The sequence below is a fragment of the Lepus europaeus genome, chromosome 19 (genome assembly GCF_033115175.1).
Source record: "Lepus europaeus isolate LE1 chromosome 19, mLepTim1.pri, whole genome shotgun sequence".
In the NCBI taxonomy this organism is placed as follows: domain Eukaryota; kingdom Metazoa; phylum Chordata; class Mammalia; order Lagomorpha; family Leporidae; genus Lepus; species Lepus europaeus.
In genome coordinates this window covers 14,327,415-14,342,530 of record NC_084845.1, presented here as the reverse complement: position 1 = coordinate 14,342,530, position 15,116 = coordinate 14,327,415, and the positions used below count along the sequence as shown (strand labels likewise).

Genomic DNA, 15,116 nt, shown 5'->3' with positions numbered 1-15,116 from the left:
TATGCTTCTGATACAGCTTCCTGAGATGGTGGCTTGAATACTTGGGTCTCTGCCACCTATGTGGGAGACTCAGACTGAGTTCCAGGCTCCTGGCTTCTGCCTGGCCTAGCCCTAACTGTTGCAGGCATTTAGGAAGTGATTCAGTGAGCAGATCTCTCTGTCTCAATGCCTTTCAAATAAAATGAAAATAAATAAATTTTATAAATTATGTAAACCTAAAATCTATGAAAATATTGACAGCTATTTTCTCTAAATAAAGAGATTTAAAAAAATTTAAATTTCCCTTAGTGATGTTTTGATTTTCTGCCTTTTCCAATATCCTCATGATTACATATTTACTTGAACAACAGCAACAATAATAAAACTAATAATGATAAATAGAAACAAGCATGTTTCATGCAACCAAGCAAATGGTTCTTGGAAAACAGCAAATAAAACTATGAAACATCATAGAAACTGAAAAGATAGATGGAAAAAAATCAACAATTGAGTTTGTATACATTAAGTCGTGAGAGCAAGTGGGCATGAGGCTGAGTTACTTCCTTGTATTGACTTATGAAATCCCCACACAGCCCTCTAGTACCACTCCATTCACAGACAAGGAATCCTAGAGAGGTGACGTAACTATTGTAGGGTGACCCTGACATTCTGAGCTGTTTAGACTGGCTTTGGCTTTCATAGTTTTAACTTTTCAGTCTTGCTACCTCAGGTAAAAGCATTTTCCAAACACTCTCAGTGTGCTCTTTCAGCCAAATCTTTTCTATTTTCAGTTCAGATACTTACTCAGTAGATTCTTGGCTTTCCAACCACAGGCAAGGTCACATCCATCTCAGTTGCCATGGAATCGGAGTCACAAACCAGGCTTACTCTTGATACATACTGTGACAGATGAGCAAGTCAACAACTCTGCCAGAAAGAACCTTAAGGAAAATATTAGGAGAAATATGGATTAGATTCCTGACCAGAGCAAATGAGGCCAAATCTTTACTATGCATTGTTAGAGAAATTTAGTGCTTAGTGCTTTGAAAGTATTTTCAATATTGTGGGGAAAATTCAAAAGACAAGTATTTCAGAGGAGTTCTGAGGTAGGCCTTGGACAAGAGGGACTGAACACGTGCTTGTTGGCTGTGTAAAATGTGTTTCCCTTAATACAGGGTTGTAGCCTCAAGTCCTTGACTCTGTCATCCCCAACCTCTGAATTTCAAAAATCTCCTCAACACCAACCCCCATAAGCCTCCTAATCATAGAATTTTATGGTGTCCCCCAACCCCAGGCCTCTGATCTCCAACCCCGAGGTTCTCACAGACACTAATATCCCCATATGCTCAAATCTGACTTCCGTTTAGTGACTACAAAGCTCAATGATCCTATCTGATTGCCAAACAGTGATTCAGATAGGTCCCACTCACACACACACACACACACACATCCAATGTTATTCTAATCCTTGGGGTTTGATTGCTGGCCAACTCAATCTCATCTCTCCCCCCAACAACTGGCAGTCCCAACCTCTGCCACTGATCCCTCTATTCCCCGTTCCCTGATCTATGGAAGTCCAATCATTAATTCAGTCCTCGACTATCTTAAGTAAATCCCAAACAGTAATGGCCCACAGCATTTCTCCAAAACATTGATTTCCAGTGACCCTCTCTCATCACTGAGCCCCAGAGGTTCTGCAATCAAGAATTCCAGTCCCCAAACTTTTATTACCCACAGAACTTAGAACGTCTCATCACTGACCCTCTACGGCTTCCAGTCACGGAGCCCTAATGCTCTCCAAATCAAAGCCTTCCACGGAATCCACTTGACTGCAGAATCACGAAGCTCCCAACGCATCCTGCCAATCCAGACACCTGCCGGAACGCTCATTTAGTAATTCCTGCATACTCCAAGTTCATCTTCAAAGAGATCCTGCCACTGACTCCCACAAACCTCCGCCCACCACCACGGAACGCAACCGACACTCGAACGCCCCATCACTTAACCCTTCCGTTCCCTCGGACTGACCCCTACAGGTACCCATAACTGACCCAGTTGGGCCACCGTAGTCTTCCAATCACTGTTTGTTCTTTATGCTAACAGATCTCCTTTATCCTGGGTCCGCGCTCATAACCAGAAATGGATGGGTACACCACACCTCCTCACCGCGGTATAAGGTCTTCTCATTCCGAGTGGCCGTTGCGCAGGCTCAGTCACGACTTGGAGGCTGTCGGCCGCTACCTGGCAACCTTTCGGAGAACAGGATTCTGGGTTTCAGAGCTTTGATGGCCGCACCCGTTTGACAAGTTCAGGCTGGGAGCGGCCATGTTTAAATCCTTGCCGTACGACGAGCCGCTGAGCCCTTGGCTAGCTATCTTACGGTAGGGAGAAACGAGTGCCCCTGGATCCCTAGACAGAAGTGTCATCGCTGCTCCTACTCATCATCTTAGACTCCCAAACCTCCTGTCACCAAGGTGGAGGCGCGCGGACCTCGAAGCCGTGTTTTCTTTGTCTCCAGCAGCCCAGAGAGAAACAAGATGGCCGCGTCCGTTTTTACCGCTTCTTACGTGACAGGGCGCGGCCATCTCCGAGGAGGCGCTTCCAAGATGGCTTGGTAGAACGTTCTAGGCCAGCTTCGGGAGGCTAGGAGCCGCCAGCTTACTCGGTCCTCTTGCGGGGCACCTGCGGCGGCCTGAGGACGGGGCGTGACTTCACGGAGAGGGCGGGGCTATGAGGAAAGGGCGGGGACGCCTGAGGGGAGAGTAAGGTTTTCTTGGGTGATTATTGAAAGAAAATATTGAAAGCAAGGTCTTTATGTTTATCAGAAACAAACCCTCGTGTCTACCCGTGAGTGCAGGTAGTTTTATTTTTTTGGCAGATAGAGATGGGAAAGTGAGAAAGGGGTGGGATGGAAACCAGCACCCAATACTTCAATGAACACATTACCCCGGGAGTTTGTGTAGAAACCATCTCCACGTTATCCCACCTAACGGCCGATGAAGCTGGATATTTATATCCCAGTTCACCCCTTCGTTGTTTACGAACTATTTCAGAGATGTTAAAACGCCAGCATTGGGGCTGCCTGCACCCGGCTGCTCCACTTCCAATCCAGCTCTTTGCTGTGGCCTGGGAAAGCAGTAGAAGATGGCTCAAGAGCCTGGGCCCCTGCACCTGTGTGGGAGACCCAGAAGAAGCTCCCGGCTTCAGATCAGCACAGTTCCGGCCGTTGTGGCCATCTGGGGAGTGCACCAGAAGATGGAAGATACACCACATATACCCCCTTTTCTCTCTCTGCCTCTGCCTCTCTGTAACTCTATCTTTCAAATAAATAAATAAATAAATCTTAAACAGACCGGCCAACATTTCCAGTCAGCCTGGCAGGCAGTTCTGAGGCAGTCTGTAAATAAGAAACCACTAGTCTGCCTAGGGGAATGGTGAGTGCCCAGAGGAAGAGGAAGTCAGGGGATCCCGGGTACTGACAGCATTAGCCAGTCTTGTCTTGAATAAAACCTAAAGCAGTGCTCTGCCCATCACAGGCATGGGAACTTCTCTAGGGGCAGGGAAGGAGAGAGAAGCAAGGTGTCTCTTTTGTGCATGTGTGCATATTTATGGGGCGCATATGACCAGCGTTACACAGGGAAAAACAAAGAACTGCTAGCCGCGGGGCATCTAGAAATGATTGCTTATGAAAATAGCTCTTTTTAATTTTTTTAAAGATTTCTTTATTTGGAAGGCAGAGTTAGGGAGAGACACATTTTCCACCTGCTGGTTCACTCCCCAAATGGCCACAATGTCCAGGACTGGGCCAGGCCAAAGCCAGGAGCCTGGAACTCCAACCTGGTCTCCCATGTGGGTGGCGAGGGGCCAAGCACTTTTGGGCCATCTTCTGCTGCTTTCCCAAGCACATTCAGGGAGCTGGATCAGAAGTGGAGCAGCTGGGACCTGAACTGGTGCTTACATGGGATGCCAGCGTTGTAGATTTATGATCTAGCAGTTGAACCCAATGCACCACAATGCTGGCCTGGATTCCAACTGGTTATCATAGTTACTGGTGTAATAACTGACCTTGAAAATGGTTCAGGCTTCTGGCTTTGGCCTGGCCCAGCCCTGGCTCTTGTGGCCATCAGAGGAATGAACAGCAGATGGAAGACATCTCTCCTTCTCTCTCTTTCTCCACAACTGTACCTTTCGAATAAATAAATAAATCTTAAAAAGAAAAGAAAAAGCCATTGTTTGTAATGATTCCTACCTCCTAGCATTCACACTCTTGTGTGTTGGTCTGCGAGACTAATAGAATGCAGAAGGGATGGCATGCCACTGAGATTAGGTTATAAAAGACGCTTCAGTTTGAAAGCTCCTCCACCCCAATAACTTACTCCAGGAGTAGTGGCTATGTCATGAGGACACTAGATAGCCCATTGGAGAGGCCCAAGTAGCAAGGAACTCTGGGCTTCAGCCGACAGCCTGGGAGCAACTGTGGCCTTCCTATAACCAAGTGGGTTGACTTGGAAGCAGATTTCCCAGCCCCAATCAAACCTTGCAATGCACACATCTCTGTCAGCCCCTTATTCTTTACCCTTTATAAAGTGTGTGAGATACTAAATAAAGTTCGTTGTGTTTAGCTGCTGCGTTTGTTCTGCATGAACAGATGGCTTCAGTGCTGTGGTAAAGATGCTTTTAATGGACATTTCTGAATTCCCAAACAGGTTCCTAACGTTGTGAGGTTGTTCTGTCAGATCATATCGGATTATTAGCAGTTTCCTTTTCTTTCACATGTTGGGAGAAGTAAAGGCCTATAGCTCTGCTAGATTTTTGAAATTTGAAAGAGTTGAAGAGTCTTGCTTCATTTGAATCAATACAAGTGGTTCATGAAATGCTTTGAAGTATTATAGTAATTAATACAAATGACCAATTATATATAGAGAGTCTGTTACATGTCTGACTTGTTCTTTTTTTTAAAAAATATTTATTTTATTTATTTGAAAGACAGAGTTAGAGAGAGAGGTATAAACAGAGAGAGGTCTTCCATCTGCTCGTTCACTCCCCAGATGGCCGCAACGGCCGGAGCTGCACCAATCCGAAGCCAGGAGCCAGGAGCTTCCTCCAGGTCTCCCACATGGGTGCAGGGGCACAAGCCCTTGGGCCATTTTCTACTGTTTTCCCAGGCCATAGCGGAGAGCTGGATCGGAAGAGGAGCAGCCAGGACTAGAACCAGCGCCCATATGAGATGCTGGCGCTTCAGGCCAGGGCTTTACCCTGCTGCGCCACAGCACCAGCCCCAACCTGGCTTGTTCTTACTCTATGACTAGACTGGTGAGGAATCCACAAGTTGATAAAGTATCACTGGTAAAGGCAGAGAGAAAGAGAACCTTAGCAGATCTTACACTGGGAATTAAAGTCTCAGGGTTGGTGTTTGACCTAACAGTTAAGACACTGTTTAGGAGGCAGGCATTGTGGCACAAGAATTAAGACTCACTATGGACACCTGCCATCCCATATAGGAGTTGCCTGGGGTTGAGTCTTGGCTCTGTTTCTGATCTAACTTCCTGCTAATGTGCATCCTGGGAGGCAGCAGGTGATTGTTCAAGTACTTGGGTCCTTGCCACCCATGTGGGAGACCTAGATGAAGCTCCTGGCTTCTGGCTTTAGCCTGGCCCACCCCAGCCCAGCTGTTAGGGCCATTTGGAGAGTATACCAGTATATGGAAAATATTTCTCTCTCCCTCTCCCTCTCTCTCTCCCTCTTCCTCTCTCTAACTCTGCCTTTCAAATAAATCTTTTTAAAAAAGTATTCACAAAAGAGCACATCATGAATAATTTCAGTTCTGAGAAGGTCAAGAACAGGCAACACAAATGCATTGAATTATACATCAGAAAACAGTTGGCTGTAGGGGCTTCTGAAGATTTTGTTGTGATGACAGTGCTCTATATCTTGTTTCAGTGGCCATCAGCAGCCCTTATGAGAGTGCCCTCTCTGGGCAGGGAATTTGAGAAAGGAGCCCCCAGGTAACCATAGTACCATGAATTTTTGGATTAGTAAAAGAAAGGCTGTGGGCTAACCCAAGTTGCACTGAACATCAGCTCTCACTTTCTTCCTTGGCTTGATGCCTAGACTTCGAACGAAGCCTGTAGAAGCAGATTTGGTGGCCTGGGCACTGTCATCATTTAAAGGGATACAGGGTCCTTGGCCAGCGCCGTGGCTCAACAGGCTAATCCTCCGCCTTGCGGCACCGGCACACCAGATTCTAGTCCCGGTCGGGGTGCTGGATTCTGTCCCGGTTGCCCCTCTTCCAGGCCAGCTCTCTGCTATGGCCCAGGAGTGCAGTGGAGGATGGCCCAAGTGCTTAGGCCCTGCACCCCATGGGCGACCAGGAGAAGCACCTGGCTCCTGCCTTTGGATCAGCGCGGTGCACCGGCCGCAGCGGCCATTGGAGGGTGAACCAACAGCAAAGGAAGACCTTTCTCTCTGTCTCTTGTCCCAAATTTGGCCTAAAAGGAGGCATAGCTCTTCCTTGCTCTGGAGCTTAAAGGACCTTGCCTTGACCCAAGAGTGAACAGGGTTTTGCCCTTGTAAGTGGAAACTTGCCAGTATAGGGGTGGAATGTGACTATCCCTCAGTTCCAGGGGGGTCTTGTGGTTGTTTGGCATGAGCAGAGGCCACACCCCATCCTGTCTCGAAGGTGTATGTGTGTGCCAGGAGGAGTGGGTAAAATGAGTGTCAAAGTATAAATTTTCAAAAAGTTAAAAATTATAACCACAATGAAGAGATACAATGACTTACACAGGATACTTTAGAAGGAGCCAGCATATATCTGCCCTATTTACTGGATTGAGACAAAGAGCTTATATAAGGCTTGTTAAAAAGTGATGATGCATTTGGAGAGTAGCACTTAAAATATACACTTCTGAAATGAAAATTATCTCAAGGAACAATTTGATGACAACAGATGAAACAAAAAAGATGAAAAATGGATGCACATTAGCCAATAGGAGGCAGGGCATAGTTAATGTTAATTGCAGGCAAGCCACTACCAAATTCTGTCTTAGTTTCCTATTGCTCTCCTGGATTCTTCTACTTTCCCTACTACACTAGACAGGCTAAAGGCCAACTCCCACTCAGTGCCACACAGGCTCCTGCTCCTCAGTGCCTCGGCAACATATTCCTAGGTGGTCTCTGGGACACAAGAACACACTCCAGGCCCAAGCATGTGCAGTAGTAGGGCTGCTTGAACTGGGGTAGAGAGGGAGGGGTGCAAAGGACAGAGCAGGCAGGAGGGAGGTCCCCAGGGTTCTTCCTCTAAAGAGCTGATCCACTGTTACTTCTGCTATGGTGTGGCCAACTTCATGGCGTGAAGTAAGCACACTGGATTCTTCTGTAGATCTTGAATCTGAAGTAGACTGTAATGGAGTAAGAGGGGGTTGCAGAAGGATCCGGATGCGGTGAAGAGGGGGCTGTGTGGGAGAGGGGAGTGATGAAGATTCCTGGATCTCCAAAGGAAGATGTCAGTTGAAAACTCACTGATACTGAGTCCATCACCTCTCTCAGAGCTGAGCCTAGGAGGTCCTGGCCTTGACAAAGCACAAGCAGAAATAAGAGTACAAGGTATAGCAGTATCTCATGGGCTACATGTATACTGGGAACACAGAGGGTCAGATGGAGTGACAGTGTGTTTCAGAGAAAGCAGTTGATGATTCCAAGACTGACAGTGACATCAAGGTATGCTTCCCAGCAGGATTTACAATCCCCAGAAAAGGTTAAAGAACAGAATAACTGTACCTGGGACCACAAGAGTAGCTATGCTCCTGGGACACAGCAGGTGATAGCTAAGGTAGTTTCCTCCCTGCCACTCACATGGAAGGTCTGGACTGAGTTCTCAGCCCCCAGTTTCCACCTATCCCAATCCCAGCTGTTGACGGTACTTGGGGAACTGACCAGTAGATGGAAGATCTCTATGTCTGCCTTTCAAATAAAAAGACAAGAAAGGGAGGAAAGGAGACAGGAGTAGATGGAGAGAGGGAAGGAGGGAAAGAAGAAAAAAAAAGAACTGGAGCTGTGCTAAAGACCAGATTAGTATCTTAGAAGCTTGCAGAGAACAAAACAGTGGTGTCTCAAAGGAGAAACGTTTGCACTCCAGGACACCACACCTTCTTACCCCTACTCCCACAGGGTTGACTAATGTCTTGATGGAAACAGGGAGGCAAAAGATTCAGAGATGTTGGATAGTCACACAGCAAAACAGGAGTGACAGTCAATCAAGAATGAAAAGAGCAAGTGATATGGTGAGGTTTATTAGAAGGCCTAGGCTGGCTACAGGTGGATACACTGAATCCCATGTGTACTCTCTAGCTAGAGTTTGGACATTTATATGAATAGTTAGTTTGCACACAGAAGATATGTAAACCCAGAATACTATGGTCTTCCCACCACCCAAGTCATCTGGAAAAATGTGTGGATAAGGAATAGATCTCCCTCCCAACTTGGTCATTCTTTTTTGGGGGAACCTTATTGGTTCACAATAGTCACACACTCATCCACTAATCAGGGTCCATTAAGGATATGAAAGACAAGGAAAGGCAAGGGGTAGGAAAGGCTGGAAGCCACACAGGATCATGGATCTTGAACATCTGTGCAAATGTGGTCCACAAATTCATGTGCAAACATGGATTTTCCATAAAGCTGGAGCTTTAGTTAATAATACTGCTCCCAAATGACTTTCCTCTTCTCCACGTTACAGGAGGTGAAGAAAGTAAAGGAGTCATCAGCATCTTTGTTATCCTCTCTTTATTCCTCCTCTGTAAGTCTCAAATGAGTTTCTTGAGAGGTTTTTCTTTTTTGGAAGCAGTGGTATTCTTGTAGTGTGCCACTCAGAATTGGGGAGGGGATTCCTATCCTTGTGTTCTGAGGCAATTCCTTAACTCCTGCTTACCTTCACAAACCCAAACTGAAAAAAATCACAGCCAGCCACATGGGCAAAATAGAAATACAGGGGGACAGGGTCACCAAGCGGTATAAGGACTTAGGGAAGCCCCATTCCTGAGCAGAAACCATTCTTCCCTACATACACGCACAGAGGCAGCTCTTCAGGCTCTCGCTGCAGAAGACTCTCAGCCAAGACAGCAGCCCAAAGAACACAAGAGTCCTACCCTTCTGTCACAAAGCAGACTCCTGTGAGTCACTAGAACATCCTCAGGGCAGCTCACAGGAGGGGAACCTGTGGGAGCCTCCTGGGCTCCTGATGCAACTTCTATATCTTAGTCCGCAATCCTGGACTCCTGAGAGTCCCAACCATCCACTGAATCTACTACAGTGGACAATAGCAGAGACCAACTCTGATAATGCCACAAAAGGCTCCTTTTTTTCCACACCTCAGGGACACCGACCTAGGGTACTGCAGTAGTCAGTGTGACCAGAGCTACAGAGAAGCAAAAAGAAACGATGAAAGAAGGTTTATGGGAATTTTAGGACACTATCAAGAGGCCTAAAATTTGCATAATAGGGTTTCAAAAAGGAGAATATACTTTTAAAAAAAACCCAATAAAGCACATTTAAAGAAATATCAGCTGAAATTATCCCAAACCTGGGATAAGACAACATCAATATATAGGGAGTGCAATGAGCTCTGGTGAAATTTAACCCAAAGAGGGGTTCACCAAGAACCATCATCATCAAAATGTCAAATAACAAAGACTTGGACAGCCATTTGGTGAAGTGGTTAAGATGTTGGTTGGGATGCCCACATTCCATATTGGAGTGCAGAGCTTGGGTTTGAATCCCAGCTCTGCTCATGATTCCAGCTTCTTGCAGTGAAGACTTGGAGGCAGAAAGGTGTGGTCCTTGCCAACCACCCTGTGGGAGATCTAGACATTGGGTTCCTGGCTCCTGGTTTTAGCCTGGCCCAGCCCTAGATGTTACAGAAATCTGGGGAGTATATCCGCAGAAGGGATATTCATTCCCTCTCTCCCTCTCTCTCTGCTTCTAACTTTCTCTCTGCATGGCCCCTCCTTCCCTCTCTCTCTCTCTCATCCCTCCATCCCTTCCATATATAAACAAACAAATAAATAACTGTAAAACCAAAGAACAAGAAAGAAATCTGAAAGAAGAGGTAAGACACATATCACACTCTAAGGAATTTCTAGATACTTGTCAGACTGTTTATCAGCAAGAATTCTGCAAAAACAGATGAGAATGAGACATTATATTCGAAGTGTTGAACAGGAATAAAAACTGGCAGCTGTGAATATTTGCCTGGCTTAGCTGTCTTTCAGAAATGAGTAAGAAATAAAATTGTTTCACCAATGCTAAGTAAGTCCATTACTTCTAGAAATGCCTTCTGGGAATTGGTAGAAAATTATTTTAGCTGTAACAAATGACTGCTAACTAACTAACATAAAATATGAAAGCAAAAACCAAATGGTATATGTAATACATATTCACATCCAAAATATCCTAACACTATAAGGATGATGTGTAAAGCAATTTTATCTATACTGTTCAGGTTAAAAGACAAACTATTAAAATCTGTTGTAGCTACAATAAACTATGAGGGGCAGAAGTTATGAAAAGTGGAAATTTTGACATCAATATTATGGAAGAGATGGGGGGTAATGGGATGAAAGCAAAGCATGTTTCTGTGCCATTAAAGTTCTGCTGTTATTACCTTAAACTAGCACATTATAATTATACAATATTTTATGTAAGCCTCACAGTAACCACAAAACCAAAAACCTATAACAGTTGCACAAAATAGAAAAAGAAAACATTCAAAGTATACTACTACCACAAAAAAACCGCAAAGGCAAACAGCAAGATAGGAAGAAACAAAGGATCTATAAAACCAGAAAATAACTTACAAAATGTCAGTAACAAATCCTTATCTATCAATAATTACCAAATTATCTAATGGAAAGATATAGTGACAGAATTGGTAAAAAGAAATAAATATACCTTATTAGTAAGGAAAACATAATGAAAGTAAAGGAATGTGACAATAGATTACATGCAAATGGGAATAAAAATGAAATGGTGATAGCTAAATTTACATTAGACAAAACAGACACGAAGTAAAAAACTGCAAAAATAGATAAAGAAGGCTTATAATATTATGGTAAAAAGATCTACTCATCAAGATGCAATAACAATTATAAATACACATGCAATTATAAATACACAAGCAATCATTATAAATAAATAATGATTTCAAGAGAAAGAATGGAATACAAGAATAACAGGGGACCTTGATATTCCAGTTTCAACAATGGATAGATCATTTACACAGAGAATAAAGAAACTTTAGACTTGATTAAACTTTAGACCAAATATGCCCAACACCACACAGAGCACACTTTCTTAAATGCACAAGAAATATTCTCCAGGAAGCCATAAAACAAATCTTACCAACTTTATGAAGATTGCAATCATGCCAAGTAACCCCAATTACAATAGCATCCAACTAGAAATCAGTAACAGGAGAAATTTGGAAAATTCACAACATTACGGAAAATGGACAACATGCTCTTGTACAACTAATAGAGTTGCAGAAGAAATAAGAAAGGAAATTTTAAAATACTGTGAGACAAATGGAAATGGAAAAACAACATAGTAAAATGTATAGGAAGCAGCGAAAGCAGTTCTAAAAGAGATTTATAGTGACAAATTCATATATATATATGTGTGTGTGTATGTATATATGTATATATACATATACATATATACATACACACACACACACACACACATATATATATATAAGAAAGGACAGTTGTGGTACAGCAGAGTTGGGTGATGCTCGGGACACCTGCATCCCATATCAGAGGACCTGGGATCGAGTTCCACCTCTGCTTCAATCCAGCCTCCTGCTAATGTACACACTAGGAGGCAGCAGATGATGTTTCGGTACTTGAGTCCCTGCCACCCCCAAGGGAGATCTGGATCAAGTTCCTGGCTCCTGGTTTCAGTGTGACCCAGCTCTGGCTATTTCAGGCATTTGGGAAGTGAACCAGTGGATGGAAGATTTCTTTCTCTGTCTTTGTCTCTCTGTCATTCTGCCTTTAAAATAAATAAAAATAAGCCAACATTTAAAGATTTATTTATTATTTATAAGTTACACAGAGAGAGGAGAGAGGGGTCCTAAGTCTCTCAAGTGATTGAAAAAAACCCACCTGGTTTGGGGCTGAAAAAAAAAATGAAAATTGACAGGCCCTTTCTCCCCCTAACTTTTCCTAACTAGGAAAAAAGAGACAAGACTCAAAATAAGAAATGAGAGAGACATTCTAACAGATACCATATAAATACAAGGGAAGGGATCATAATAAATTACTATGAACAATTATATTACAACAAATTGAATAACCTAGAAGAAATGGGTAAGTTCCTATACACATACAACCTATCAACACTGGATCATAAGAGTGGAAACTATGATCAAATCAATAATAAAAAGCCTCCCAACCAAGAAAAACTTGGGTTCAAATGGCTTTACAAGTGAAATCTAACAAACATTAAAGGAAGACTAATCCTCCTCCCCCTCTCCCCCTCCCCCTTCTTCTTCTTCTTTTTTTTTTTTTTTGGCAGGCAGAGTTAGACAGTGAGAGAGAGAGGGACAGAGAGAAAGGTCCTCCTTCTGTTGGTTCACTCCTCAAATGGCTGCTATGGCTGGCGCGCTGCGCCGATCCTAAGCCAGGAGCCAGGTGCCTCCTCCTGGTCTCCCATGTGGGTGCAGGGCCCAAGCACTTGGGCCATCCTCCACTGCCTTCGCGGGCCACAGCAGAGAGCTGGACTGGTAGAGGAGCAACTGGGACAGAACCGGTGCCGCAACTGGGACTAGAACCCAGGGTGCCGGCGCCGCAGGCAGAGGATTAGCCTAGTAAGCCACGGCGCTGGCCAACTAATCCTTCTTAAACTTTCCCAAAAACTGAAGTAGAAGGGATACTTTTTTTTTTTTTTTTTTTGACAGGCAGAGTGTATAGTGAGAGAGAGAGACAGAGAGAAAGGTCTTCTTTTTTGCCGTTGGTTCACCCTCCAATGGCCGCTACAGCCGGCTCATCGCGCTGATGATCCGAAGCCAGGAGCCAGGTGCTTCTCCTGGTCTCCCATGTGGGTGCAGGGCCCAAGGACTTGGGCCATCCTCCACTGCCTTCCCGGGCCATAGCAGAGAGCTGGCCTGGAAAAGGGGCAACCGGGATAGAATCCGGTGCCCCAACCGGGACTAGAACCCGGTGTGCCGGCGCCGCGAGGTGGAGGATTAGCCTGTTAAGCCACGGTGCCGGCTGACTTTCAAATTCATTTTATGAGTCCAGTATTACCATGATACCAAAGCCAGACAAAAGACACTCAAAGAACATTACAAGCCAGTATCTCTGATTAACATGGATACAAAAATCTTCAACAAAATGCTTCTAATGGAATTCAACATCACACAAAAAGAATCATTCAACATGATCAAGTGGGTTTTATCCTGAGATGCAAGGGTGGTTCAACATATGCGAATATTTATAAGGGTGACACGCTTTTAACAAAAAGAAGGATTAAAAAAAGCATATGATCATCTCAATAGATGCAGAAAAAGCATTTAACAAAATTCAATAATTCTTCATAAAAACTCTGGATACAATAAAGGCTATATATGACAAACTCATATCCAACATTATAGTCAACAATGAAAAGTTGAATGCTTTTCCTTTAAGATCAGGGATAAGACAAGAATACCCACTTTTTCCACTTCTAACACAGTATTGGGAATACTAGTCAGGGGAATTAAACAAGAGAGAAAAAAGCATCACATCAATAGGAAAGAAAGAGTGAAATTGTCTCTTTGAAGGCTGTTAGATCTGACACATATATTCAATAAAGTTACAGGATATAAAACCAACATATAAAATCGGTAATATTTCTACTAATACTAAACAATCTGAAAAGGAAATTAAGAAAACAACCCCACTTACATTTACAATGTAAAATACTTAGGGGATAAACTTGCCAAGGTATTTAAGGAACTGTATACTGAAAAGCATAAAATACTGATGAATGAGACTGAAGAAAACACATATGGAAATATATTATGTTCATGAATTGGAATATTGTTAAAATGTACATACTACCCAAAGTGATCAACATATTCAATGCAATATCTGTCAAAATCCCAATGTTGTTTTTCACAGAAATAAACAATCTTAAATTTACATAAAACCACAAAAGACCCCAAATAGCCAAAGCCATCTTGAACTAAAAGAATAGAGTTGTATGTATCACACTTTCTGCTTTCAAAATTATAACAAAGCTATTGTAGTTGTTGCCCTAGGACTTAATGAAACATCAGAAATGATATATTCAATTGCATAAACAATAATTTCCATGGCAGTATAGAAATAACACACAACACATCATTGATTACAGTTAGCCTAAGAAGGTGACTACTAAAGGGTACACTTTACTGCTAGTTCTGGACCAAGAGGTAGTGTAAAGAAGCATTAAACTATGGTAAAAGAGTAAAAGATGTAAGAGAACCCTAAAGAGTACCCTAGCTGAGGGAGAATACCCAAGGAAGAATATATGTGAAATGTGAAATCTCTCAGACTAGGATTCAGGCCTTACAGAGAGTGGGGCTATATAGCCTCATTAGATAATGGGAAATTTTGGTGTTGTCAAGACTACTCAGAGCTTACCTTTAAGTCACTGAAAAAGCAGGAAATAACTGTTTTGGACACAGTTGAGTTGCCAATGATAGAGCTGAAATAGAGGCACAAGCCTTGGAAAATACAGTGTCTGCATTGAGAGGGCCATGGGAAATAAACTATTTTGAAAGTGGGGAGCCGTGGCTGGCAGTCAGGCACCTGAGGCAGGGGTGGTGGGGGTATTAGGAGCTACTGTAGGTCCATGGATGATAGTTAACACTGCTTGCCCTGGAACAGCATAGGAAAGCAGTCAGTTGGGTTTGGCTGAGCTGTAATCATGAAAGGACTCTATGTCTCAATACACAGCTGGGGCAGAACACCACAAAGTGTTCTCAAATTTCCATGTTGCTAAAAGACCATGCAGGAGGAGAAAGAAAAACAAAAAGGTTCTACAAGCTAGAACCTGTAAGAGAGAAGCCTCCTTTCTCCCACAATGTTCCACCTTTGTCCTCTGTTGAAAAGCTTAAA

General features: G+C 43.5%; 1 protein-coding gene across 4 annotated transcripts in view; it reads right to left on the bottom strand.

The window, feature by feature from the left end:
- LOC133747816 (zinc finger protein 568) overlaps positions 1-15,116 on the bottom strand; it is a 187,629-nt gene that overhangs the window by 146,501 nt on the left and 26,012 nt on the right. Inside the window, exons 1-3 of one of the 4 annotated variants that reach the window (XM_062176199.1) lie at positions 2,031-2,718; positions 1,741-1,853; positions 784-920 (exon numbers count right to left, since the gene is read on the bottom strand). The gene's annotated coding sequence lies outside the window, so the exon portion shown is untranslated. Of the gene's footprint in view, positions 1-783; positions 921-1,740; positions 1,854-2,030 lie in introns of those variants that run through there. The other 3 variants (XM_062176196.1, XM_062176197.1, XM_062176198.1) reach the window with 3 other exon arrangements.